This window comes from Panthera onca, assembly GCF_046562875.1.
Source record: "Panthera onca isolate mPanOnc1 chromosome Y unlocalized genomic scaffold, mPanOnc1 haplotype 2 h2.ChrY_unloc_7, whole genome shotgun sequence".
Lineage (NCBI taxonomy): Eukaryota > Metazoa > Chordata > Mammalia > Carnivora > Felidae > Panthera > Panthera onca.
The window spans coordinates 1,015,001-1,027,500 of NW_027675870.1; positions in this window are offsets into that span (position 1 = coordinate 1,015,001).

The following is a 12,500-nucleotide window of genomic DNA, read 5'->3' on the forward strand; positions in this document are numbered from 1 at the left end:
CGATATTGGTAGAATAGACAAAGACTATGACTCTGCGGGGGGTGGGGGGATCTGGTGGGGGGATCTGGATCAAAAAAAAAGTACTTACTTTATGATCTCACTCATCAAGAACTCTAAAAAATAGAAACTAATATATTGTGACAGAAGGCAGATCAGTAATGGGTGGCAGAGAGGGGCAAGAGGAAAGGATGACCAAGGGAAACAAGGAAACTTTTCAGTGATGGATATGGTCACTGTCTAGACTAGTGGTTTCATGGATATGTGTGTGTATATACTTTATGATCTGTGTGTATACTCATCCACACTGATGTATAAACTTATCAAATAGCACACTTTAGTTTCCTGCAAGTTATGCCAATTATACGACAATAAAACTTTTTAAAAATAAAAACAAACAGGATGATATTTTAAATAAAGTGCAACGTGTGGGATTTGTCTCAAATAAACCAGGGGAAGACGGGAGCAAGGACAAAACGGGTAGAAAGACAGATGAAACAAGATTAGACATGAGTTTTTGATAATTTTTAAAACTACATCCTAAGCACATGGGGGTATAATATACTATTTTCTTGACTGTTACATATTTGACATTTTCTATAATAAAAACAATTTTTCAGTTGAAGGGGAGCAAATCATAAACCAGGATAAACTAAAAGAAGAAAAATACTATGCTGGCTCCAGAGTCCAGACTGCTAGTAGCCAAAGACTTTCTTAGAAGATGAAGAGCAGGGGAATGTGGAGTTTAAAGGGACACATTTTATTCTCTACTCTATCACCTGAGAAACGTGCACGCTCCTTTGAGAGCTAAGCCATCCTTTCCCTGGTTGGCTCAAAGCTGGGCTCCCTTGCACACTTGACTTCTCATGGAGCCTTCAAGCTGTCAGACCACACAGGCTTCCACAGATATGCTTCCAACAGCCTGAAGTTTAGGATAAAAGAAAAACCATCTTGTCACCCATTTGAAGTATTTCATGCATGCTGAAGCAGCACCTGGTTAGATAGCCAAGTACTACAGCCACAGGCAACTCAAAACACACAAACAGAAGCAGCATTTTTATCTTCTTTTCCTCCAAGCCTCTGCTCATGCATCTTACAAAAGGAGTCCCAATCACATCAACCAATTTTTAAAGAAAGGAACTCTTTGCCAACATTTGCTTAGAGCACACTAACTCATCATCTCATTTGAGCCTCATGTTTAACCTTGGGAAGCAGCACATGTCTTTACCCCCCTTTTTAAGCATGCTAAATGCTGAAACTCAGAGAGATGAAACAAATGGAGTGCCCAAGCTCACACAACTAGCCTGTGGCAGGGCCAGGAGTCGAGGTCCGTCCCACCTCTGTGCCTGTCTAGCGTGACTACCTCACAAGCTTAGCAGAAACTCTCATCAAGATGCCTATGTGAAGTCATATCCCAATTAACCCACTTTTTTCTACCCAATCTCAAACACGTGAAAGGATTTTAAGAGTAGGCACATTTAACCATTACTGCAAATAAAGCTTTTTCAGTTATGTATAATTTCTTTATCCCCTAGCACAAGGATGTAAGAAGAAGGGACAGCAATTTACTTTAGACATTACATGAGGGGAGGAAAAGGAAGGTATTGCACAAAGAATGATCAAAGAAAGAAAACTAGGGATCAGACTGGAAAGAACAGCACATTAAACACAAAACCCAAATTAACAACCCCCATGGTATTTTCTCTGTAACACCAGCATGTCCTGGGTGGTGATTACCCTGTTAGTGAAATGAAAGAAAACGGCCATTTTTTTCAAGCTACTGGTTTCACCATGCTAGGTTAAACTGGAAGAGAATTTTTCAAAACTGTATTAAATTTGCTCACACTGTGGTGATTCTCCATTTTCCAACAAAACATGTCACTTTCAGAGTTCAAGGTCTACAGTAACAATCCTTGCCTCTGGGGTAATGCATGAAACTGGATAGTTAAAACGTGTATTCTGGTTGTCACAGCTAATAATAGCAACTAGAACTTACTGAGCACATATTATGAGCAGGTGTTGTTTTTAATGCTTTTAATCTTCAAAATGGATCTTCTGACACAGGTTCGCTTATTGTTAGGGCAACAATATAATATATTGTCCAAATAAAGATACTTTGGGGAATCAAAGCAGAAAGCCATTAACAATTGTGCCAGGCACGACCACAATCCAGGAACATTTGGACATAGAATCACTAGCCTCATTTTGCAAATGGAGACTTAAGGAACAGAAAGGTTAAATAGCCTACCCAAGGTCACACATCTAGTCAGCCAGGGTTCAAGCCCAGGTCATCCGGCTCCAGGCTCATATTCAGCCATTCTGCCATGTGCCCCCTCTGAGCTGATATACTACCTTAAAAAAAAAATACATCACCCCACTGTTCCCTTTGAAGCACACAAACCTCTCTGTATTTCAGAATACATTTGCTACAAGAAAATGGCTAAAACCCAAGGAGAACTATGACTCAAGAGTTCATATGTTTAAAAAATAAAGACAGGGCGCCTGAGTGGCTCAGTCAGTTACTATCGGACACTTGATTTCAGCTCAGGTCATGATCTCATGGTTAGTGACATAGAGCCCTGCGACAGGCTCTGCACTGCAAGGTTCTCTCTCTTCCTCTCTCTCTCTCTCTCTCTCTCTCTCTCTGTCTCTCCTCTCTCTCTCTCTCTCTCTCTCTCTCTCTCTCCCCCCTTCCCCTGCTTGCATTCTTTCTCTCTGTCTCTGTCTCACACAGAATAAATAAAAACTTTAAACACACACACACACACACACACACACACACACACACACACATACATACACACATACATACATTTGCTATTGGATATGCAACTGAAACATGTCCCTTGTTACACATGTTTTTCTTAATTACTTTTCTCCACATACAGTATCCCCTCATTTCATTCAGGAATAAATCCACAGCTAAAGTAGCAACAGCTACCATTCAGACATGCATATTTAGATTGATACCACAGATACATTCAGTGGTTTCACTGGCTCAAACCACACTGGGCTTTGGGGCCTTCACCTTATACCATAGAAGCAAAGTCTCACCTTCCCTTGAGTAGTACTGGATGGTTTTCAAAAACTTCCAAGAAAAAATGATGTCCCAGAAATGAGTTTGGAAACTAGAGAATTCAACATTTTCCTTTCATTACTAAAAAAAAAAAAAAAGAAAAAGAAAACTACAGGCATCATAAAACTTCAGAGAGCCACAATGCCAGGTAGGTAGAAAGTGTTTTTGTGAATATACAAGACTGCTTGCAGATGTGCTTTTTGAGGCAACACAATACTGGCGTGTTTCACATCATCCCCTTTCTCAAATACCTCAGTGATACCACTGTCCTTTTACACTTACAGCTCTTCCTGCATCTTCCCTCAGATGACTGCACGTTTGCTTCAATGCTCCATTTAGTGTGTCTGTCAGACAGCAATTCACCAGCCAGGCTAAGATCATGCCCTTCCACCAGCCAGCATCACTCTCCCTCCTCTTACCCCATCTATCCCTTTCTTCGTAGCCAGGGTAGAAGAACAAATAAAAATAAAATAAATAAAAATAAAAATAAAAAAATAAAAATAAAAATAAAAATAGTGTTGAAAGGGAAAAAAATACCCATTGAAAATTCTATATCCAGCAAAAGTGTATTTCAAACTGAAGAAAAAAGACTTTTTGAGGTGCCTGTGTGGCTCAGTCGGTTGAGCATCCGACCTTCGTTTCTGCTCAAGTCATGATCTCAGGTTTAATGAGATTGAGCCCCACATAGGGCTCTCTGCTATCAAAATGGAGTCTGCTTGGAATTCTCTCTCTCTCCACCCCCCTCTCTCTCTGCCCCTTTCTCCCTCAACATAAATGTATAAACATTAAAAAAGATGTTAGGCATGGAGTGCGTTACTCTTCCCAAAAGCATCTGAAGTTTACAATCCCTCACCTTTGGAAACAACAAGAACAACAACAAGAAAAACAACAACAACCCAAAAACAAGTAATACGTTGTGAAACAAAAAAGGAAGGACTTTATCACTAGTAGATCTGCCTTGCAAGAAAAAAAAATTTCCTTGGAGGATACCTCAGTGGTTAAATACCTGACTTTAGCTCAGGTCATGATCTCATCATTCATGAGTTCAAGTCCCACAGTTTGTGAGTTCAAGTGCCACATCAAGTGAGCTCCAGCCCCACTGCAAGTGAGCATGAGCCATGCTTTGCGTGAGATCCCATTATCTCTCCCTCTCTCTCTGCCTGTCGTGGGATTCTCTCTCTGCCCCTTGCTCGTTTGTGCCCCATGTCTCTCTCAAGAGAAAGGTCTTTAGAAAAAGGAATATGGATATAGGTTATAGATAAGGAATTCAGATCTATGTTTAAAAAAGAAGAGGATTAGAGTAGGAATAAGGGAAGGTAAGATAAAATATTTTATTTTTCTCATTCCCAACTTATCTGATAGATAACAATTTGTTTAAAGTGATAACAGCAGCAATATACTCGGTTGATCATAGCACATGGATAAGGAGGTAGATGACCTCAATATTAGAAGGCATGGGATGGAGGAATTGAGAAAGTTTTATGAGGTAGCTGCACTACCTGTGAAGTGGTACAGTGTGATTTGAAAGAGGAATTTGACTAGTTATAAATGAGTAATGCAAATGCAAATAAAGGGGATACCACTCCAACTGTTTAAAATAAAAAAGTATAATGAATATGCTAAGAGAAAGAAGAAAATGGAATACACCCACTGCTGCATTAACATCCAGAAGGCAGAAAAAGGTGAAGATAGAAAGGAAGCAAAGTATGAATGCAGTGAATAGAAAACAGTTACAAACATGGTAGATATTATTCCAACTATATCAATACTCACATCAAATGTGAATAGTCTAAATATACCAATTAAAGCTCAGAGATTGTCACAAGAGATCCAAAAACAAGATGCAACTCTATATTGTCTATAAGAACTTCACATGAGATATAAAGGTACAGATAGATTAAAAGTAAAAGGATGAAGAAAGATTTGTCATGCTAATGCTTATCAAAAGAGAGTTGGAGTAATTGCATTAATTCCAGAGAAAGCAAACTTCCAAACAAGGAAACTCTAGAGAGATAAAGAGTGTCATTATATAAAGAGATTATCTAGAGAGATAAAAGGGTCAGTTCTGTAAGAAAACATAACAATCCCTAATTTTCTATGTCTCAAAACAGAGAATGAAAATACATGGTGGAAAAACTTTTCACATTTCAAGGAGAAAGGGAAAAATTCATTATTATAGTGGAGACTTCAACACCTTTCTGTCAGTGACTGACAGGTCTAGAAGGATATAGGTAAGGCTACAGCTGGACTAAGCAGTAGCAGTAATCACCTAGATCTAACTGATACGTATGGAATATTTTATCCAACAGTAGTTGAATAAACATGTTTCTCAAGTTCACACAGAACATGCACCAAGTCAGAACATGTTCTGGGCCATAAAACACATCCTACCAAATTTCAAAGCCTAGAAGCCATACAAAATATGCTGTCAGGCCACACTGGAATTGAACTGGATGGAAAGCAATAATAAAAAGATAGCAGAAAAAATCCTCAAATGTTTAGAGATTAAAGAACATACTTCTAAATAACACATCAAAGAAGGAATCTTGAGAGAAATTTCAAAGTAGTTTGGACTCAATGAAAATTAAATACAACCTACCAAAATGTGCAGGGCGGGGTGAGGGGGGCACTGAAGACATGGCTTCCAGTAAAATGAACAGCACTGAGTGCATTTATTAGAAAAGTAGAAAGATCTTCGGGCATCTGGGTGCTCAGTCGTTTTAGCATGCAACTCTTAGTTTCCGCTCAGGTCATGCTATCATGGTCATGAGATCAATCCCCTGTATTGGGTTCCTGCTTGGGATTCTCTCTCTCCCTCTCTCTGCCATGCCGCTGCTCAGGTACATGCTTTCTCTCTCTCTCTCAAAGTAAGTAAATAAATGTAACAAAATCGAAAAGGAGAAAGACCTTAAATTAGTAGCCTAATTGAGCCCTGTGTCAGGCTCTGTGCTAACATCTCAGAGCCTGGGGCCTGCTTCAGATTCTGCGTCTCCCTCTCTCTCTGCCCCTTCCCACCTTCCACTCTACAGATCTCTCTCAGAAATAAATGAAAACGTTTTAGAAAAATATAGAAAACAAATAAAAGACACACACTCCTAAAACCCACATAAGGAAACATAGATTATCTGGATAGGCCTATATTTATTAAGTAAATAGAGTCAAGGACAAATAACCTTCCCAAAAGAAAGCATCAGGCCCACATGGTTTCACTGAAGAATTCTAGCAAACATTTACAGGAAAAAATGATGCTAATGTCTTATAATCTCTTCCCGAAAATAAAAACAGAGGGAAAACTTCCTCATTCTAGGAGGCCAGCATTGACAAAACAAGGTAAAGTCATTATAAGAAATTAAAACTGGAGACCAGTGTCTTGCATTTTCATAGACACAAAATACCCAATACATGTTAGCAAATCAAATCCAACAATGTGTAAAAAGAATTATACATCCATAACCAAGAGGGATTTAGTACCAGTATGGAGACTGGTTCAATATTAAAAAATCAATTAGTTTAACCCCTCACAACAATAGGCTAAAGAAGAAAGACAGGACAATGATCAGATGGTCTTAAAAACAGATGCAGACAAGGCAATTGTTACCTCCATTCAAAATAAATAAAACATTCTCTCCGCAAACTATGAGTCCAGGGAGACTTCATCAACTTGATAAAGGACTTTTATAAAACAAACAAAAACAAATCCCCACCAAAAAAGCCTACAACTGGCATCATAAAAGTTTCGCATTTCATGGGGCGCCTGGGTGGCTCAGTTGGTTGAGTGTCCGACTTCAGCTCAGGTCATGGTCTCACAGTTCATGGGTTTGAGCCCTGCATCAGGCTCTGTGCTGACCACTTGCTCAGAGCCTGGAGCCTGCTTCGTATTCTGTCTCCTTCTCTCTCTGCCTCTCCCCCACTCACACTTTGTCTCACTGTTTCTCAAAAATAAATAAATGTAGACACAAAAATTAAAAAAAAATGTTTCACCATTTCAGTGGGGAAGAATGGGATGCTTTCTGAAATGCTACTGTAGCTGATTACGAAGAGGCCAGGTAGGTGAAGACACCTGTAGTAATAATGGACATAATTATATAATTCTATAAGAACACACCCAGAACAGGCCTGTTCTGTTGAATTGTTCCTGATTCTGCTACAACACTAACTGTTGATCAGTTAATACTTTGTGATTCCATCTTTAGAGGAACTAAGTATTGACAAACAAACATCTCATAACACTGAATGTATATTTATATTGTCAGAGGGACGTCATACACCAACTTAGAGCTACTCAGAGTAAATAGAGAATTACATGGAGCCAAAGTATTCCCTGCAAATGATATTTTTGTTTTTATATTATATTCTGTTGATTTTTTCCAGTTTTTTTTATATTGTTCCTTTTTTTTTTTCAAATCCCGATGATTCTACAAATATTAAAGTTTTAGTCATTTGTTTAGAGGTGAATTTTAAAATCATCGGTATCTAGCTAAAACTGGCTGGCTGAAGAGAGTTTCCAGTTTCCATGAATGCAAATTAATAGATTCAATTAAGGGAACAAGCTTGAAAGCCAGATGTTGCTGTACCCCAAGGATAGGCCCCAGCTAGCTGAGAATCAGTGAGAATATATTACCTTTAGATAGCTCACAAACAGGAGCTTCTTAAATTTGGCTTTAGTATACACTCCACATAATAAATAAATGACAAGGAAAGTAAAACAGAACCACAGCAATGACTGCAATCTGTACAGTAGAAAAGACCCTCCAGGAGATAATACATGTGTGTACAAGTTGTACATTTTACAGATTTGAGGGTTACCATTCGCACTATAGTTCATATAAATCATGCCTCCTAGAACTGGGCAGTATACAGCTTGTGCAACCAATAGCAACAAACTGAAAACATTCTGATGCTGGTATAGAATAGCAAATATATGAACAAGGAGTACAAATTACATCTGAAGTTATAAGGTGTATAAATTGGATTCATATAAAAGAAAAAAAATCTCTAAATTGCCCTTCATTAGTACTAAAACTTTTGCTTGGTAAAAGACTCTGTGAAAAGAACAAAAAGACAATCTATGGACTTGGAGAAAATATTCCCAAATCATATATCCAGCAAAGGTCTTGTGTCCAGAATATCATATATTGAAGTGCGCAAAACGATGCTCCACAACACTAGGCTTCAGGGAAACACATTAAAACTGCCCTGAGATACTGCTATACACATATTGAAACCGTTTTTTTCAATCTTTACTTATTTTTGAGGGATAAATGAGACAGAGTGTGAGCAGGGAGGGACAGAGAGAGAGGAGATACAGAATCCAAAGCAGGCTCCAGGTTCCGAGTTGTCAGCATAGAGCCAAACATGGGGCTTGAACTCACAAACCGTGAGATCATGACCCGAGCTGAAGTCAGCTACTCAATCTACTGAGCCAACCAGGAGCCCATGAAATATATCTATTTTTAAAGACAATACCTAATACTTGCATGTGACCCATAAATCTGACTCCTAGACATTTGCTCTAGAGAAGTGAAAACTTATGTTTATAAAACAAAAACAAAAACAAAAAAAACATGCACACAAATGTTTACAGCAACTCTAATCATAACTGACAAAAATGGAAAAACACAAATTTCCTCCAGGAAATGAATGGTTAAACAAAAGCTGGTATATCCGTACAGGGAAACACGAAGAAACAGATGTATTGTAAAGGCATGATGTTGAATGAAAGAAACCAGTCTCATATAGTTACCTACAATAAGGATCCATTTATATGATATTAAAGTTGGAGATAGATGGTTGCCAGGCCTCAGGGGTGGGGTGACAGTGATTCAACATGAGGGAATTCTGGGAGCTGATGGAATTGTTCTCTTTGTGTCTAATTTTTTTTTGGGGAGGAGACAGAGAGTGAGAGTGGGGGAGGCACAGAAAGAGAGGTAGAGAGGGATAATCGCAAGTAGGCTCCGGGAAGTTCGTGAGCAGGGGCTGAAACTCAAGAACAGTGAGATCATGACCTTAGCCGAAATCAAGAGTGGGATGCTTACGTGACTAAGCCACCTATGTGCCCCAGGAACAGAACTCTTCTGTATTATCACTGGGGTGACATTTACATGAGTATATACAATCTGTAAAACTCAAAGCACTATGCACCAAAAGAGTTATTTTATATGATGTTAATTACACAACAAAAAGCATTTTCAAAAAAATACCACATCTGTCCTCATCTCTCCATTTCCTGCATCCATCCTAATTTCTGTCTTGTTCACCTCTCCTGGTCAACTGCAATGACTCCTTACCTGATTTCCTCCCAATTACCTTCTTCAATCTGTCTTTCTAATAAACTTATGAAATATTACTCCTGAATAAAGTGTTATAAGGAAAAAAAAATAAGCCAGATCTAAATAGCTGCACCTTCCTTAGATCATGCATGTACACCACTCCCTATTGTATTTCTAACACGAAGACCCAATGTGCAAATACAATAAGCAGCCAAGGGGAGCCTAGTGGCTCAGTTAGTTGAGTGACCTAATCTTAGTTTCAGTTTAGGTCATGAGTTTGCCATTTGTGGTTTCAAGCCCCAGGTCACACTCTGCACAGAGCCTGCTTGGAATTTTCTCTTCCCCTTCTCTCATCCCCTCCCCTTCCTCACACACACTGTAAATCAACCACCCACCCACCCACGCAACCAACCAACAAACATTAAAATAAAAATAAGCAGCCCAAATAGTAAGGGTTTGTAGTCTGTTACACATTTCTCCCATAGTTCAAATAAAAGCAAAGAAAACTTGACTATCGTGCTGGAATTATTTTTCTTTCTTATACCCAACTCATTTTGCTCACTTGTGGTTCATTTCTGTGTCTCCTCCTCTAAATGCAGTGCCCACTTCCTCCGGCAGTCCTAGTTGAAGTGAATTTCTAACTGCTTCAGCTCAGTACCTTCTTCATTCTGTTGCCTTTGTCATGAAGACCTGGAACAAAAATCCTTGAAAGAATGAACACCCCAGGCCTGGCATGCCAATACTAATACCTGGCAAACAGCAACAACGTCCCAGAGACAGCAACTAGCAAACAACCCATTGTCTATGTAGGAAACATGAGCGAGAAGATGGAAGAAATAGAACTTCCCAAAGGGAGCCTGAAAAAGAAAACCAAAAACAAAATCCACTGGCGTTAAAAAGTGAAAACAGGTAACACCAAGGTTTATCTCAATGTTATTGCAGGTGTTCCTGGATAGACTAGATGAACCTGAATCAAATGATTTCTAAACAACAAAAACAACAACAGCAGTAGCAGCAGCAACAACAACAACGAAAGAGTCTTCTAAAATATGCATTGGTGTAATTTAGCAGATAATCAGAGCTGCAGAAACTAGCTTTATGTGGGAATGATCAGAATACCATAGCTACTCAGAGGAGTCACGCTTATTGAGAATAATTGATGCTCAGGTGGTGTGATCACTGTATCACACAAAACCAAGTAAGGGTGTTAAAAAGGAGGAGGGAACCCACGCAGGGCAGCAGATGCCAGAACACATGGGGTGAATCAAGGGCTCAGTGAAACGGAAGACTTAATCACAAAGTGAACAATTTGCCTGAAAATGCTGCAGATTCAGGCCAGCACACAGGCCTCCAGGCTCCCTGGTATGAGTCCTGGGAATACCAGGGGCAAAGCAATGAACTTACAGCTACCAATCACTTCCCTTTGGCAAGCACGTTACCTGATAAAGCATCTCAATTGACCCTGTGTACAGAAGAAGGAATTGAGGCTGAAGGAGATGTGATAATTGCTCAAGGTCACAGAACTAAGAAAGTTATGGAAATGGCCGTTACCCCAAGCACTCTGACTTCTTAGTGCATTACATGCTGTCCCAAGTATGCAAAACTCAGCTTCAGTAACTCTTTTACCATCTTTTTAAGTAAATATGTTTTCAAAAAGTTTTGATTGTTGTATTTTCATTTTTATTTGTTTCCTTATGTCTTTTAATTTCTTTTCTAATTGTCTGGTTGACTGATTTGTTCTTTAGTAGGATGTTTTTTAACCTGTATGCTTTTAGAGGTTTAGCAGACTTTTTCCAGTAGTTTATTTCAAGTTCTAACCATTGTGATCTGAAAGTTTGCATGGTGTCATCTCAATTCTGTTATATATATTGAAGGCTTTTTGTGACCCAGTGTATGGTCTCTCTTGTAGAATGTTCCACGTGCACTCCAGAAGAAAGTATGCTCTGCTGCTTTGGGATGTAGAGTTCTAAAATATCTGACACGTCCTTCTGGTCCAATGTATCATTCAGGACCATTGTTTCTTTCCTGATTCTGTCTAGATTTTCTGTCCGTTGTTGTAAGTTGAGTCTTAAAGCCCCCTGCAATTACCACATTCTTATGAATGAGATTGTTAATGTTTGTAATTAAATGTTTTAAATCTTTGTGTGCTTCCGAATTCACTGCATAGTCATTATAATTGTTAGCTCCTCCTGATGGACAGACACAGTAATTATTTAATAATCCCCTTAAACATCTCTTGCTACAAACTTTAATTTAAAGTCAAGTTTGTCTGATATAAGTATGGCTAACACAGCTTCCTCTTGACTCCCAGTAGCATGAAAGGTAGTTCTCCATTCCCCCACTTTCAATAGTAATGTGTCCTCAGGTCTGAAAGGAGTCTCTTGTAAGACAGCAAATAGATGGGTCTTGTTTTGTATTATCCATTATGATACCCTATGTCTTTTGGTTGGAGCATTTATTCCACTTCCATGCAGTGTTATTATGGAGAGCTATGGTTCCGAGGCAGTGTGATGTCTGTACTTTTCATGCTTGTACTGGTGTCTGTGGCACTTTGTGATACTTGTGACATTTCCCTCATAGAATCCCTCTTAGGATCTCTTGCAGGGATGGTTTAGCGGTGATGAATTCCTTCAGTTTTGGTTTGTTTGGGAAGACCTTTACCTCTCCTTCGATTCTGAATGGCAGGCTGGCTGGATAAAAGTTTCTTGGTTGCATATTTTTCCTATTCATCACATTGAAGATTCCCTATTCCTTTATGGCTTGTCTGATTTCAGTAGATGGGTCTGCTCATATCCCAATACTTCTACCTTTGTACGTTAAGGTCCACTCATCCCTAGCTGCTTTCAGAATTCTTTCTTCATGCTTGTATTTTGCCAGTTTCACTATTATATGTTGTACAGGAGATCAACTCAAGTTACATCTGAAGGGAGTTATCTGTGCCCGTTTGGTTTCAATGCCGGTTTCCTTCCCCAGATTGTGGAAGTTCTCAGCTATGATTTGTTCAAGGTCATCTTCACACCCCTTTTTGTTCTCTTCTGGAAATCCTGTGCTATGGATATTGTTCCATTTGATTGCATCACTTAGTTCTAATTCTCCCCTCTTGATCCTCAATTTTTTCTCTATCTTTTTCTCACCTCCTTTCCCCCATGTTTTTATCT